Source organism: Glycine soja, chromosome 6, assembly GCF_004193775.1.
Source record: "Glycine soja cultivar W05 chromosome 6, ASM419377v2, whole genome shotgun sequence".
Lineage (NCBI taxonomy): Eukaryota > Viridiplantae > Streptophyta > Magnoliopsida > Fabales > Fabaceae > Glycine > Glycine soja.
In genome coordinates, this window is record NC_041007.1 from 35,298,087 (window position 1) to 35,316,475 (window position 18,389).

The window sequence follows — 18,389 nt, forward strand, 5'->3', positions numbered from 1 at the left end:
TATTCTTTACTTTCTTAACATTATAGTAAAAGTCTAATTGAATCTAGTAACATTAAGAAGGATAAGTTTTTTAATTAGTAAAGATTCATTAATAATTAATTTAACCCTCCTTCTTAATTATTCTGAGGTCACTTGATCCAACACAATAGTCCTAAGAGGTTTCAAGGATAACTAGGAAACGGTAATTACTTACTTCAAAACTAATTCAATTTCTTATAATTGTTATTGTTTAGACTCATTTATTAACTTATGTTTTATTATATCATGATTTTACTTATCAAAGATCATTGGAATAAGAGAGAATGAAGATAATTCGCATTCAATGAACAAGATATTATTTGAAAGTTAAAAATCAAACACTAGGAGTTTAAGTAATTTTAGACTTGTAGAGTAATTATTATGTTAATTTATATTAGGTTACAAATCATTTTATGTATTCACTTTCATTTTTTTTATGTATACAAATCATTTTATGTATTCACTTACAACATTAGCTCTTAGCAAAATCGAGGTTGTAAGGTGCATTACAACATCGATTTTGATCAAAATCAATGATATTTTTTATAAACTTCTTATTATACGAAATCAATTTTCATAAAAATCAATGTTGTATAGTAGATTTCAACATCAGTTTTCATAACCAATATTAAAATTGATACTTTTAATAACGATAATTTTAACATTGGTTCATAACTAATGTTAAAAGTTCGTAATAACTGATGTTAAAAACATATTTTTTAGTATAAAAAAATAATGAGAACCACAATATATCCTGAATAATTTCTATAATTTTCTTTAAGAATCATGATATTACTCTTTTAGAGTTACATTTCTCCTTACCATTCATTTTCTTATAATCTAATGGATAAGGTCAGTTACTTATTACAACGGTTAGATTCCAAGAAAAAATGAATGATAATGATGAAATGTAACTTTAAGAAAGTTATTCTTGAAATAAGTGGATCTTTCCTCCCCCCCCCCCCCCCCTCTCTCTCTCTCTCTCTCTCTCTCTCTCTCTCTCTCTCTCTCTCTCTATATATATATATATATATATATATATATGTTACCTTTCGTGCACCCAGAAATGGATCCAAGGAAACATATCTGAAAAATAAGTTTTTGAGTTAATATTTTCTTAAAATTTATATAATAGTAGATTATATATGTAATTTTATCCATAAAATTAATAATAATTATTTTTAAAATTTATTATTTATTAAATTATTATTTCTTAAACTTAAATATTTAAATAGTTATGTAAAAAAAATGATCCCATTTTGATACACTAATGAATTCGTCCCTACATGCACCATGAGTTATTTTTAAGTGAAGAGACAATTGTTGACATTTATTTGTGGGCAGGGAGCTTACAATAGACTACATATATTTAGGTAGGACGAAGCATGAGTTTAACACAAATAGTTAGGTGATTTTTTTTAAAAAAATTATGAAAGTTGAGGAGAAAATATGCAATTAATTAGCCAAATAATTTTTCATTTCAAGCAATTAGAGTATAAAATAAATTATTATTATTATTAATTAGCATCACATCTAAATAGAAAATTAGGCTAAATTAAATTCCATAATCTCCGGACACGTCCTATTTTGAATGTTCCACACATATTCTTTAGAGTGTGTTTGGATGAGGAAATTTAAAATTTTAAAGAATTTTAAATTTTGAGAATTTCAAATGCTTCAATTTAAATTCCTTCATTTCTAAAATTTTTTGTTTGGATAAAAAATTAGATTTCTTCATTTTTAAAATTTTGTGTTTGGATAAAGAAATTAAATTTCTTCATTGTCAAAATTTTTGTTTAGATAAGGAAATTGAATTTCTTCATTTTTAAAATTTCTTATTTTGATAAAATAATCAAATGCATTCTCTTTTAAAATTTTATATTTTAATAAAACAATTTTTGCGTCATTGCAATGAAAAAAGCTTCCCGAACCTGCAGCAGCACACGCTCATTAGTGATTGCTCAGTAAGTTGTGAAAGCTTAAGCAATGCTCCAAAGAAACCTCTGTCATGTGACAACTCCTTTGCTCCTCAATTCGTCATCATCCTCACAAACACCAACACCCACCCCTACCCTACTAATTCCCACTCCTTCTTTCTCTATTAGTACTTGGCACGTGCCAAAACTTCCTCTCTCACGTGCCTCCCTCGCCGGAGAGTCTCTCCATCAAGCCTCACTACTCCTCCAACTTCGCCTACTTCGCCATCCGCTCTGCCACCTTCCTCCACAAGGTCGCTCTCTCCTTCCGCGACTTCCACCTCCTCCGCCACATCGGCGTCGGTGACATCAGAACCGTCTACCTCTACCGCCTCCGGCACGCCAACAACAACCAATTCAACAACCACGAAGAAGATGCTTCCTATTTATATGCCACGAAGGTGGTGGACAAAGACGCAGTGACATTGAAGAAGAAGTCTCAGAGAGTTGAAATAGAGTACAATTGCAAGAGAGAGAATGACAGCACAAAAAAATTTGAAATTCTTTCATAAAATGAAAGAATTTGAAATGCTAATATTTAAGTTAACTAAAATTCCTGATCAAAATACTCAAATTTTAATTTTTTTTCAAATTTTTATCCAAACATCTTATTTAATTGAAAAGTAATTAAAATTCTTTAAAAAATTAAATTACCCTATTAAATTTCCTCATCCAAACATACTCTTAAAGAATCATTTGGTGCAGGATATATAAGATAAAATAGGATAGGATAAAAACATGATTAGAGAAGAATAGTAGGATAACTTTAATCCTATCTAATATTGTTTAGTGGATACGTATAAAAAAAACAATCGGATACAATATAAATTTTGCTCAAATGAAAAAATCATTACTTCAATAAATTACATATAATCTTTTTTACAAATTATGAAAATCACATAAAATTATAATTTTAACTAAACTATATAAAATTATATTTTATTTATGCAATTACTTTTGTTAAAATTATAATCAAATTATGTAATTTTTAAATATTATAATTATTATTCAAATATTTAATTAATAATATAATTTATGTTTATATCTCAAAATTATATATATATATATATATATATATATATATAGAGAGAGAGAGAGCTTATCGTATCTTATTAATCCTAACTTAGATAAGAAATACAATAGACCAATAGAATAAAAATAAGAGATAGGATAATACTATTAAGCACAACAAACAATATATTACAATATGATAAAACGATTATCTTATCTCTTATCTTATCATATCATATTTCAAATACCAAATAATTGAATCTTAAATTTTTGAGTAAAAGTTTAACTGAGTTGGATTTCGGAAACTCAATATGATTAAGATAGGTCTCAATTCTCAAAGAGTGCAAATATATATATATATATATATATATATATATATATATATATATATATATATATATATGTTACAATGTTGTTCTTATCAAGTAGTATCACTATGAACAATATATTATTTTACTTATCCTTTTTTTTAATCAAATATCTTTTTTCATATATTTTTAGGCATAATTATCAATTTGGTCTTTAAGTTATTTTAAATTGTTCAATTTAGTCCCAAATTTTTTAAAAGGATTAATTTATTCCTCTAATTTTTAAAAATAAATCAATTTAGTCTTCAAATTTTTAACCAGTTCAATTTAGTCTTCAAGTTTTTTAAAATAGATGAATTTGGTTTCTAATTTTTTTTTCTCAAATTTTATCCTCAAATTCTTAAAAATTTGATAATCAAATTGATTCATTTTCAAGAATTTGAAATTTGAGGACCAAATTGATTCACTGAGGATCAAAGTTAAACCCTTTAAAACTTTGGAAAATAAATTAATTCATTTTAAAGAACTTGAAAATCAAATTAAATATTTTTCAAATTTAAAAACTAAATTAAATTATTTTAAAAAATTTAAAAATCAAATTAATAATTAATTCATATATTTTCTCATCCTGTCTATTTTTACGTATCTTATTTCTCTCTAGTCTACCCTACTCTACCAAACAAATTAAAGTTTATTTAAGTCCAAATTGGCACAGAATAAGGCAGTACCTCATGCAATACTTACATGTGAATATGCACGGATCAGAGAACACGATTTGTATAGATTACATGGATAAACGCGGTTTCACTTTCAGTTGTTGTCTGTCATTTATGTTTGTTGACTCTAACAACTATATGTTTTAAAACCAGCTATAGAAATATTTTTAAGACAAAATTAATTTATCGATCAAAATATCACAATTTTTATTTTATTTTTATTTACGTTATTATATATATATATATATATATTATTTTTATTTACATTATTTTATTTTTATTAACACTTCTAATTTCAATCCTAATACACTATGCTGGAGCCTGCAGCCATCTGTAATTTTGTTCACATTGAGCTAGGTACAAGCCTAGCTGATGATCTATCTTTACATGTGTATACAGATACAATACAACCACTTTAATTGATGCAGTTGGAACAATAAGTATTAAAGCTACTCCCGCTTCACCCTCATTATTATAGCTTCGTTATTACCACACCTAACTGATGTACGTGGTACTATCCATGCTGCACCATATAAATTCAAAATTTATTTGCCCTTATTATTATCATACCTAATTGATGTATTTTTTCTTGGTTACACACTTACAATTATTATTACAGGTAAAAACAGACAATAAATAAAAGTGGATTAATGGATGGATCGGATCAGTCCAAAGGATGAATCGCATCAGACAATATATAATAATAACTTAATAAGGTTGATTACTGAATTTTCAAAAAATATGTTATATGTTTAAAATTTTAAACAAATTTATAATTATACTTTTAAATATGTTAAATTTCCCCTTAATTTATTTACAATTATTCTGATTCACTATCCCTTCAAATTTATAACCAAATAGGTAAAAGTATATATATATATATATATAAAGTTTCCACCAAAATTTTAAATCCTCAAAGTATTATAATTTTACTCTAAAGTTTCCCATTAATTTATTCAAGCTAAAATATAATTTTTCTATTTTGTAAAAACAATATACTCTTAATGTTCTATTACAATTTTCAATAACCTAAAAGATATAAAATTTGTTGAGGGGTTAAGAAAGAAATAAATAAGAGAAAAAATTGCGTGTTGATCCCTCACACTAAAAACAAAGACTTGCTCACTTGTTTCCTTGTTTTAGGTTTAATTAGGGACTTACTCTGATTTTCCCTCAGTTTCGGCTTCTCATTGGGTCGTTCTCATCTAATCATTAGTCGCCGTATTATATGTGGTTGTAACTGTCAGAATTAATTCAAATATTTCAGAGCTTTAACAAGTAAGTTGTCCTTTTTTTTTTTTATTAACCACCTATCAAGAAAAAGTTGATGCATTTCTTTCTTTAAACTGTTTTCTTGCATTCTTCCTTGTTTTCTCTGCCAAAGCATCAGCTACTCTCTCTAATCACCGCACTGTCAAAGCACACCAAAACTGTGTGCAATTTAATTATGCAACAATGACTCTCCTCCCTTTCCTCACTTTCAATATTTGTCATCAATTTTAGAATTTCCTTCTGTTTGGCCATGCTGTTGCGAAACGGTGGCAAAAAAACTCTCATTCGCAGCGTTAGAAAACTCTCCTTTGAGGTTCTCACCTAAAGCCCCTCCGCTGAAGATGAATCGGATCCCGTTGATTCTGTCAACCCGCATTCTGCAAGAAGGTGAGTGAAGCGAATGTATGTGTAGTTGCAGCGACGTGTGAGGCGGCGAGTGAGGTTTCGATGAGCGCACATGATGGTATCCAGAATTGCACGACGCGTGAGGCATGGTTGTTTGGGTGGAGAGGGAGTAGCTATGTGCTTTGGTGGAAGAAGAAAGTGGGGCGCGTGATTTATTGGAAAAACTGTGAATGTTTATTGCTTGAAATTAATGTGAAATGAGCCATGCTTTTTATGTGTGATTTTTAATTGATGCGACATATTTTAATTGGAGGAACAAGATCTAAGACACATTTAGTGAGACTGGTGATTTTAATCTTTACTCCAGTAGAAAAATCAAACCTAAGTTCTAGTATATCTATCTTAATTCCACCACGTACTAGATCCATCTTAGTGGGTTCTAGAAGCTGGAATTAAAATCTGATCGTTTGTGATGTTTTATTATTAATAATTAATATGCATAATTCTTGTTATACAACTACAAATCATTCTTTTTCTTAAGTCACTTTTTCTTCTTATTATTCTAACTCTCACGGGACATGTCTTTTATGTTAAAAGAAATGTGAATTTGTGCGGTTGTGCGCTGTCAGAATTAATCCAAATATTTCAGAGCATCAATAGCATGTTTCTTTCTTCTTTTTTTACAGCTTTCTTAGGCTTTGCATTGCATATTTACTTTCGTTGATCGATAAGACAATTAGTTTACATATCATGCATAGAACTTTTCTTGTTCAATTAGTTTATCGGATCGAATGTTGCTCATCATATTCATTAACTAGTATATGTAAGAAACTCGCAGTAACTGGAAATAACTAACAAGTATGTGATGTTATATAGTTAATAATTAGGATTAAATATATTTTTTATCTTTTATATATATTCAATTTTTGTAGTTGATCCTTAATAAAAAATTTCTTCGAATCTGTTCACTGATATTTGAAAAGTTTTATTTTTAGATCTCTATTATCAGTTAAGTGATGACGTGTCCGTTAAATATTTAATAACGTGATTTGTGGTAAATCAAAAACCACCAATATTTGTTTCAAAATCAAATTTAAATCATCTAAACGCCAGAATTAATTAAAGAGAAAAATAAATAAATCAAACATTGAGAAACTTCTTCACCCCTTCACCTGCCTTCTTATCCCTTCAGCATCCATCTTCTACTTGTTGTCAATAGGAAGGGAGGGGTCGCTCTGCTAGTACATGGATGGAGGGTTGGGGGAGATGGTGACCGTGGCGCGCACGTGTGTGAACATGGTGCACCTTTTGCACGTGTGGCTATTGTTCAAGTTGGCATACGTGTCGCGGGAGTCGCTTGTGATGGGGTGTAGGAAACTGTGGGACGTGCTTTAGATTGTGTTGCATTACCTGTGATCGTTGAAGGGGTTCTAGCTTGACGCATTCGTGATCCTCCTAGTTTGCCAGGTAAGGATTTTTGGTAAACTGCTAGTTTCATTCACTATATCCCACACTACAAAGTACAAACACTCACTTCTACATTCTATCTTCTTTCTCACTTGCACGTGTTTGCCTCTTCAGTCTTCACTTTGGAGATTGGAGGAGAATTGTGTGGTGATTGAAAAAAGTAGAAGATGAAGGTTGAAGGGATAAGAAGGTAGGTGAAAAGCTTCAGGTGGAAGAGAACGACAGCGAGTATCTTCTTTCTCACTTGCACGTGTTTGCCTCTTTAGTCTTCACTTTGGAGATTGGAGGAGAATTGTGCGGTGATTGAAAAAAGTAGAAAATGAAGGTTGAAGGGATAAGAAGGTAGGTGAAAAGCTTCAGGTGGAAGAGAACCACAACGAGGTTAGGGGAATTGGTATTGGGATTGGAATTCTTGGTGGATTCATTTAGGGTTTTGACAACATCGTTTTGCCAAAGCTTCTTGCAGAGGTGAAAGGGTTTGTGAGGTTCGACGGTGAGGGTGCGGAAGCAGCTAGCGGTGACGTGCTGGTTGGATTAGAGGTTGCGGCCATGGAGGCGGAGGGTGGAGGAGTCTTTGTGGAAGTCGTGGCACGTGACTTTGATGTCGAGGGTGAGTTTCACATGTGAGACAATGTTCTTCTTTGTGGGTGAATCGAGGTGGCATGGACCTTGCGGGTGGTGTCAAAAAATTTAAATTTGATTTTGAAATAAATATTGGCGATTTTTGAGTCGTCACAAATCGTGTTATCAAATATTTAATAGACACATCATCACTTAACTAACAGCAGGAATCTAAAACAAAAAATTTCAAATATTAAGGATTCGATTCGAAGGAAAAATTTATCATGGATCAAACGTAAAAATTGAGTATACATCAGGAATAAAAAAATATATTTAAGTCTAATAATAATTATGACAACATCTTTTGTATGCAATTACAAATCATCAAATATATGCTCATCATGAAGTAACACGCTTAAAATATAACGAATATATAAACAAATGAATGGATGGCAGCAACCCAACTGAAACTCCTCAAGCTTCATCTCGAAGAATTATAACTTCAAACATGAACACGACAAGAGAAGATAGGTCAAGAGTTAACCTTGCTGCTCAAGAGGGAGACATAGATGGCCTCTACACAGTGATTCAGGAAAATCCACATGTTTTGGAAGACATAGATTCAATTCCATTTGTTGACACTCCTTTGCATGTTGCTGCTTCGGTTGGACATCTCCGATTTGTTACCGAAGTTATGAGGTTGAAACCTTCCTTTGCTTGGAAACAAAATCCAGAAGGATTGACTCCCATCCATCTTGCTCTACAACACGGCCATGATAACGTGGTTCTTCGCCTTGTATCCATAAACAATGACCTCGTCCGAGCCAAAGGGAGGAAAGGTCGTACTCCACTGCATTTGGCAAGTAAAAAAGGAGAAATTGACCTTTTGACAAAATTCCTCTTGGCTTGTCCAAATTGCATTGAAGATGTAACAGTTAAAAGTGAGACTGCACTGCATATTGCAGTCAGATGTGGACAATTCGAGGCTCTCCAAGTCCTAGTTGGGTGGCTTAGGAGAACTCCCCCATAAAGGTGCCCGTGATTTGGAACGTACAACATTGAATTGGGAAGATGAAGAAGGCAATACCATTTTGCATATTTCGTCACGCGAAAATAACTTACAGGTAACTTATCTTTTTTTCTCTCTATGTTTGAAAGTTAATTATAAGATTCTTCTCATAACTTTGTCACTTTTTATAAAATTCTTTTATGTATTAACTATTTGTTTTTATTATTCATTTGAATTTAATTATTTTTTATCCGAACATTAATAATAAAATAACAAAATGATAATTTTAAAATGATAGTATAAATAATTAATAAATTTAATGTGATTAATTAAATTAATTAATTTTCTAAAATAATGTACATTAGTTGAAATAATTTTATAATTAAAAAAAGAGAATATTTATTTTAAATCTTTTAAAATATGTCTTCTTGACTGAATCTAATGTCTCGTGAAATTTATAACATTCCCACACTTTATTTAACTAACTAAACTACATCCCATTCTAAAAAAATCCCTTAATTTGAACAATCTACGTTAGTAATTTTATTGCAATTTTGGTGAACATATGAATAATTACCGCGTACACTAATCATAAAGATTTTAGTTGCTAACGTGGTTATATAGCATTTAAAAGAGTTAATACTAATTCGTATGTATTTAATTAATTATATTTAATATATATTTATTAATTTAGGAATGTAATAAGTGGGCAAATTTACGAGAGGGGGTTAGTTTTAAAAACTAATTATCAAAGAGGGTCTCTTTTTAAACAATTTGTAACCAGGGTCCGTTTTTTTTATGGGTACCGCCATTGAAGTTGGCGAGAAGCTTGATGCCGCCATTGAAGATGGCGAGAAAGCTTGGTACCACCATTAAAGATGGCGAGATAACAGCTTACGTGGAGGGTGTCGTCCGTGCTACTGGCGAGACACATCCACGGCCTTGTGCAACCAGTGGCTCCAGCGAGACAAGGTCGTGGATGTGTCTCGCCAGTAGCACTGGCGGCAGTGCTATCTCGCCATCTTCAATGGTGATACCAAGCTTTCTCGCCATCTTTAATGGCAGCACCAAGCTTCTCGCCAATTTCAATGGCGGTACCCATCAATAAAACAGACCCTGGTTGCAAATTGTTTAAAAAGAAACCCTCTTTGGTAATTAATTTTTAAAACTAATCCCCTTTCATAAATTTGCCTAATTAGTGCATACATTTTTGGATTGATAGGTAGTTCATTTTTCTCATCGATTCCATCCAACTTTGATTTGCGCGTATATACAACACCATTTTGCACGTTTCTGCCCTCATGAATGACCTAAAGGTACCCATCTCTGTCTGTTTGAAACTTAACTTTGATTAAGAGTTTAACTTATATAAGCTGCTAGTGTAAAATATTTACACATAAGAATTCACCTTATCCTCACATAATATTAATCATACTTGAATTCACTTTTGATCCTACATTTTTTTTAAAATTAATGCACATTTGGTCTTCAATAATATTTTTAGAATTTAGCAGTACCTACTGTCAACTTTTTAAATGAAAATTGTTGGCCTGCCAAGCTTGTGTTGATGTGGAACTCATGATGTACATGACAGTTTGATAATGTAGCATTGATAATGTGTTGATATGATATTGATAGTGTTGTGGTTTGTTAATATGTTTGTTGGACTGACATGTTATCTATATATCAATGTCCCATTAATAATTTTTATTAAAGATTAACGACAAACTAACAATAAATCAAAATTATTAAATTTTAAAAATATAAGGATTAAATGTGTAATAAAAAATTCTAATAGATTAAAATTGTGCAATAAAAAATTATAGAAACTAGAAGTAGATTTAAGCCAATTAATTAATTGGATAATACAACAAAGTGCTCAAATCTTATTAGATATTTATACAAAAGCATTTGATGCTAATAAGACATACAAATTAAACTTTTTAATACAGCATTGCACGGAAATATTTTAATTATCGATACAAATTAAATATTTAACTCTAAGAGGTTTTGCTGTAGAAGTTAATATATAATAACATATCAAATTTAAGGTTTAGGGTTAAGTGAGCTTTATTGATGCATAAAATATATTTGCTAATATACAATAGTTACAATGAACTTAAGTTTAGATATCGTATCCAAAGATTAAATGTAATTCCAAAATGATCCAATTTTACAATAAACTGAACAATTTGGGTTTTAATTCACGGTTTGGAAAAAGGATGTTCAATTACTCAGAAGAAATAGAATCCGAAGAGCAAGAAGTTCACCATTAAAGAGACTAGCATATAGAAAAGCCTAGGATTATAACTTCAATTAAACAAAGTGTTACGTACGTCATTTGATAAATGTACCAATTCGATCTAATTTTTTAAAATGTGTATACAGATTGTATCCACAAAGGTTATGTTTGTATCAATCCATTTGTGTAAACCAATTTCTAGGCAAAGGATAATTTGATTTTTTGTATAAGACTGTAGAAATTTAAAGCAAACAATATTGTAAATGACTAAAACAAAGTAAATTTCTGAGAGGCAAACAAGCAAACAGTTTGTGTGCAAAGCTGAGTTTAATGCAGATTTTTGAAAGATGTTGGGTGATTGGCTTTACTAAACTAACTTTGGATACAATTTTTCATCCTTCAATACTAAGTTAAATGTAACTCTAACTCACAAATATACCCTAGTAAAAGGGTAGTCACTTAACTTATTCCTAATTTCTTAGTAAGTTAAACCAAGTGATTTGGATCAAAGAAAGAATTAAAAACAGAGCTAATAAATATCATTCCATCTAGATATGAATCCATTAGAAGCCTTCATTCAGTTTTTAATTAGTAATATAGTATTTCCCAATGACAATCATACTATAGCACTTGCATATGAGTGATTAAAGCATAAATAAGACAATAATATAGGAAAGAAGACAATGACAATGAAACAAAATAACACTAAATAGACACTAGGAATAATTACAATAAAGAGTGTTTAGTGCACCTCCATCAATGGATTTCCTAACTTCTCATTGTCATGAGAGACATATAAAATGTGAAATTGCAAGCAAAAATGGAGAACTAAGGTGGAAGATGAAGAAAGACAAAGATAGGTGAAGCTTCAACTGCCAACACAAAGCCCTTGGTCAGTATTCCCCTAGGATGAGAGTATTTGTTTTGTCATTTCTGCATAAAGGCCAACTCACTTGGCAAGCAGCGCTCACTTAGCGAATTACAGGAAATTGCAAAATCTTCTCTTGGTAGAACGAACAATTCACTTTGCGAGCATGAGTTCATTGAGCCAATTAAAAAAATCCTTAATTCCTCTTTTGGCAGAGGCATTACTTCGCTTAACGAGAAGTTGCTCGTTGAGCAACACTAAAACACTATTATGGCTCCTAGAAGTGTGTCATGCATTCTCTCTCTAGGAGCCTTTCTTGTTGAGTGATTAAACTGATTCGCTGAGCGACAAATTTCTTGAGATCTTCATCTTCTCTTTCAAATGCACTAACACTCTACAAAACACAATAAAAGCTAATAAATTTCCTAACTTCTCACTACATGAAACTAAAACCTAAAAGAACAATAAATCCTAATTAAATGGAGTCAAATAAGCAATAAATAAGGAAAAAAGTGAGATAATTGTTGTGGGAATTAGATGAAACAATATGCACAATAATTATCACAAATAAATTCTCCAATTTCTTATTTCAATTGATTTTTTAATTAATTTTCAATTGTAGACCATAATTATCTTAAAATAACTAATAGATTATGATCAAGTGTTATTGATAGTCTTTTCCTTAATTTAATTCCTATTTGGTCATTTAGGATTTAAATTGAGGAAGACATAAACACAAAGAGAAATATTAAAGATTATTAACTTGGTCAGAAGCTCACAAAATACATTTGGCCATTTGCTATTTTATAAACCCAATTGTTCTATAATTTCGTCAATTACACATAGATGGTCACTAACAAATAAAAAACTAATGTATTAGAGTGATCAATTCTAAATAGGTAAATAACAGCAGTAGAACAATTCAATTGACTGGTCAATTACAAAATTCAATTAGTAAGAATTGACATTTACAAGCACAATTACATCATAACCCTGAAAAGGGGGGAAATCAACCAGCCATAGGCACGTGGAGGCAAATTAACAACACCAGAGATGCATGAACAATAAAAAAGAGTATGAAATTTTGCAATTCAGAACCCCCGTGAGGTTCTTCACATTCTTTCCTATCCTCAAAAGCTCCCTCGGAGTCATTCAGTCACTCACTCAGGGTATTCTAATTTCAAAACAGAGTAAAATATACAATAACTCTCATTGTCCTTTTTTTTTTCTATTTATAATCAACTTTGTGACTAAATGGGTGCAAATTCCAGCATGGTCATGCTCAGATTAGCATGATCATGTTGAAAGTGCAAGATTTTTGAAATTTGAATTTGCATGGTGCCTTCATGGATGAACACGATCATTGCAGCACACTTGTGTTGTGCATAGCACAACTGCCAGGAGGTGCCCAAATATTCTTCAAGTCATCCTTTTTAGGCTACTTTCCTACTTGTTCCATTCTTGTTGCATTGTTAACTAAAAACGTGAGCTGTCCCAAAATAAAACATAAGAATTAAAGAATTTTATGGCAAAAAACTCTCATCCCGTCACGCATAAAATATGGTTTAGTTATCAATTATCATGTTACATCTATTCTAATAATAAAGGAAACATCCCATTTTGATGTCTACATTTTAGTTTTATCCTTCAGCAATTTATTTTATTTTTAACAACTGTTCCACTACTTTTTTAGTTAATTACTTTCTTTCCTTACTCTTTTTTTAACTTCTAAACTTTTCTTTTTTCTTTTATTTTGTTATTTTTATGTAAAATATACAGAGAGGCAAGGAGTGCCTCTCTTCGCCTAGTTATAATTAAGGATATTAACTACTTTCTATTCTAATGATACAATTATCTAAGAAAACATAAAATGAATCTCAATTATCATCTCAATATTTTTTTAATCATAAGAATTTAGTTCCTATATATGAACTGTTTCCTACATCTAGAAGTCGTAGCAGTCACCTCTATTAGTGATCTTGACTAACTGGTTCTATAAACTTAATAACCTTATAATTAAGAATTGTCATTGGAGATGTTCTAACAATTGTTTTCATTTATATTTTGGTGGGATAGGCGCTTCAATTGTTGCTAAAGACTAAAGTGGATTTGAAGGCCAAGAATTTGGAGAACTCAACAGCACTAGATGTAGTAACTAGCGCAGAGATAAGGAATCCATTAGTTAAGGCTGGTGCAAAACAAGGTTCATCAGTTACTAATGCTCCCACCCTTGCAGATAAACTAAGATGGAACATCACACTCATGGGAAAAATAATTATATTTGTACTTCGCATTAGAAGCGACATAACAGAGGACCAACGCCAAGCTTTTCTCATAGTTGCTGCTCTTATTGCAACCGCAACTTATCAATCAGCACTAAGTCCCCCTGGTGGAGTTTTTCAGGCTAATGCTGGAAACAATAATAATAATAATGTTAATATCACTTCCCTCAATTCTACTACTATTGCTACCCAAGGAATTAATGTTGGGACTTCTGTCATTTCTGAAGGTGATTTCTTGACCTTATCGATTTTCAATTCACTTTCTCTTTTGATTTCAACCGTAACAATCTATATTCCCACGCCAAGTGGGATAGTGGGTACTATATTGTTCACGCCAATGTTTTGGTTTGCCTACTGCTATCTATATTCTATAAGGGTAATATCCCCGACTAATGCTACCAAATATTTCAATTTGATTATGCTGTGTTTATTCTCCTTCTTGTACTCGGGGGGTATGGTGGACATTTTCCATAGTGTACAAGAGACTTAAGTGTCATGAAAAGAAGAGGGATATTGGAACAAGGAATAGTACAGGAAAAAATATATGGTAGCGGTAGCGTTATGGCTGCAAATTTGACTATCTGTAGTGTAGATAGTTATGTTTGAAATAATAATTAGAAAATGAAGTCTCAGAAGATGAAGGGTTGTGAGTTTCTATACATTAAGAAGCATTATTCTTATGTAAAGTATATTATTCCTTCTTATGTATTTATAAGACATTTACTATTAGTATTATGTCCACTTAGCTGTATTTTAATTGAGTATTAATGTAATGGTTATAATATACTCTATTAAAAATAAAGGACTAATTCATCTAGCATTATCTGTGGCAAAGTAATAGAATCTCTTGTATTTTGCTATTGTTTTCTCTTTATATGTAGCATGTATTATATTGGTTTGCCACTGCTATGTCTAATATTCTATGAAGGTCAGTGAAGTTCCGATTCATTGAGTGATCTGGGTCTCGCTAGTGAATATTTCCTTAAGTATGCACCAACATGTTTTTGTTAAAGCAAGAAACTAAAAACTGAACATGAGTGAAATGGGAGAAGAAAGCATAAAAGAAAGATCACAACCAACAGAAAATGGTGGAAGATAGAATTGTATTTTCGTTCTAGTGTTTCCAGCATACATAAGTGGCTTGTAGTTACTGAAAATACAAAGTTACAAGAAACACAACACACCCCATACTGACTTAGCTTAACCAATCCCTTAAAACAAGGTCTTTAATTCAATTTCAGCTTCTACATGTTGACTAATACTAACTTATATCATAAACATAACAGCAACATTTCAACTCCCTTGGAAAGTGATTTTGTCATTATGTTAGCAATCTGTTCTTCAGAGCTACAATACTCCAAACTAATTTCTCGACTTCGCAGCTTCTCTAATGGCATGAAACTTCACCTTGATGTGCTTAGTTATTCATTGCTGGATAGGATTGTTGGCAATACAAATGGCTGACTTATTGTCCACCCAAATGACAGTAGCTCCATCTTGAATTTGACCCACATCTAACAAAATCTTCCTCAGGCAAATAGCTTGATTTGCTGCAGCTGCAGCTGAAATATACTCAGCTTTAGTTGAGGATTGGGCCTCAACGTCTTGCATACTTGAATTCCATGAAAAAACAATACTAACAAATGAGAAAGCATAATCAGATGTGCTCTTAGCATCATCTACACTTCCTGACTCACTATCTGCATATCCTTGAAGTTCTCCACTTTCAGTTTTTAAGAAATAAAAATTATAATCAGTTATACCTCTTATATACGTCAAAACTCTCTTGGTAGCACAAAAATGAATTTGACTAGGTGAATGTGTGAATCTAGAAAGCAAGCTTGTAGCAAACACAATGTCTGGTCTTGTTGCTGACAGATAAAACAAACTACCAATTATACTTCTATAAACAGAATCATCTGCTTTATCAACACCATCATTCATTGATAACTTTTCATTCACAACATTTAGAGTGGCAACAGGCTTGCATTGCTCCATGTGAAACCTCTTCAATATCTCCAAAGCATATTTCTTTTGTGAAATGAAGATCCCATCATTAGACTGAGAAATCTCCATTATAAGAAAATACTTCATTTCACCCAAGTCAGGTATTTCAAATTATTTTTCCATATCTTCTTAATTTGGTTTAAGGAATCAGATTCATTTCCTAAAACCAACAAATCATCAACATACAAGGAAACAATGAGCTGCACTTCATTTTGACTTCTTCTAAGCCCTTTTTCAAAAGATAACTATCAATCCTGCTATACGAAGTTCTTGGAGCCTGTTTTAGGCCATAGAGAACTTTCAGAAGTTTGTAGACTTTATCTTCACTTCCCAGAACTTGAAAACCTTCAGGTTGATCAATATATATGTCTTCATCAAGCAAGCCATTCAAGAAATCTTATCTGCCATGTATTGCTGCCATAGAAATCAATAATCTGATTGTATCATGCCTCACAACTGGTGCAAAAGTATCTGAAAAATCAACACCTGACTGCTGCAAATAACCTTTTACCAAATCTAGCCTTAAGTTTGTTTACAGAACCGTCAGGATTGAGATTAGTTCTGTAAACCCACTTTACACCAATCACATTTTTATTACTTGATCTATCAATAAGTCGTCAAGTCTAATTTTTCTCTTTCATCTTTATCTCCTCCTGCGTGGCAGCTCTCCAATTCTCAAATTCAGCAGCTTCATCATACCTTTTTGGCTCTAATGCAGCAACATTACATCTATCATAAACATCTTGCAAGGATCTTGTACCTCTCATTGGAAAATTAGTGTCACTGTCATAGTTTTCTACTTCGTCATCAAAATTCAGTTCTTGTAAATTGTCTTCTCCAAGTAGTCCATTACTTGAGCCTTCAGCTTGACATTTCTCCCAATTTCATTTGGAAAGTTCATCAAACTTCACATCTCTGCTGACCAGAATTTTTTTTGTCTCTAAATTGTACACTCATATCCTTTGGAGTTATTATTATACCCAAAAAGATGCCAACTTCTGACTTGTGACCCAACTTATCTCTTTTTACAACTGGAACATGAGTGTAGCACACACAACCCTATATTCTCAAGTGCTCCACCAAAGGCTTCCTTTCAAACCATGCTTCAAATGGTGTTTTGTCATTCAAGGCTTTGGTAGGCAGCAAATTCAGCAAGTAAACTGAGGTATTTACAACCTCAGTCCAAAAACTCTTAGGAAGATCTTTCTCAAAAAGCAAACACCGAGCCATTTCCATCACTGTCCTATTTTTCCTTTCACTCACTTCATTTTGTTGAGGAGTGTAAGGAATGGTGAATTGATGTTGAATTCCTTCTTGTTCACAAAGTTTTTTAAATTCCCCTACTATATACTCAGTCCCATTGTCAGTTCTGAGCTTTTTAATTTGACATCTAACCTCATTTTCAACCTTAGGCTTGAACTTTTGAAATGAAGGAGCCACTTCTGACTTTTGCTTTAGAAAAAACACCCAACTCATCCTTGTAAAATATCTATAAATAGCATAAAATAATTGCTGCCATTTAGAGAAGTTGTACTCATTGGACCACACACATCAATATGTATAAGTTGCAATTTTTTTGTAGCTCTCCAGCTTGCTACTGCAGGGAATGGAAATCTACTTTGCTTTTTCCCAGAGCTGATGCTGCCCCGGGCTTTGCCTTTTGTGTTAGCCACAAAAGCTCTCCAACATTTTCTTCCATTCGCAAAGACCTTCTATGTTCAATGGATTGCAAAGCTTTCACAAGCTCTGCAACTTTTATTTGAGAGAAATCCTTGTTTTCTTCAAGAGAGGAGATTTTTTACTCAAACCTCTGGAAGACACACCAAGATTTTTTCCACAACCCACTGATCACTGAATTCTTCACCTCGGCATCTGATATTTGTTACCACCTTAGATAGCCTATTAACGAACTCCTTTACTGTTTCAGCTTCTTTCATTTTAATTGCTTCAAACTCTCTTCTTAGATTTAACACCTTCATCCTCTTTGTTCTTTCACTGCCTTGAGTTTGTCCCAGGTCTCTTTTGCAGTCTCAAGATTCACAATCTTGATAAAAACATCATCATGTCCTACTACTTGTATGATGGCAAGTGCTCTGCCCTCCTTAGCCACTTCTTCAGTGTGAAATCTTATTTGATTTACTGTGGGGTTATCGGGTAAAGGAGCTGGATTGCTTCCATTTTCCACTGTTTCCCACAGACTTTGAGCTCTCAAATAAGTTCTCATCTTGGCAGCCCACATATCATAATGCTCTCTTGCAAGCACTGGAGGTGGAGGTAAGGATTCACTATTGGAAGCCATTGGTTGAA

The 18,389-nt window shown here is 32.1% G+C and overlaps 1 pseudogene; it reads left to right on the plus strand.

Annotated features, from left to right (window-relative positions):
• Window positions 1-5,194: 5,194 nt before the first annotated feature.
• On the plus strand, window positions 5,195-14,896 carry LOC114416835 (annotated as a pseudogene).
• The last annotated feature ends 3,493 nt before the right edge of the window (window positions 14,897-18,389 follow it).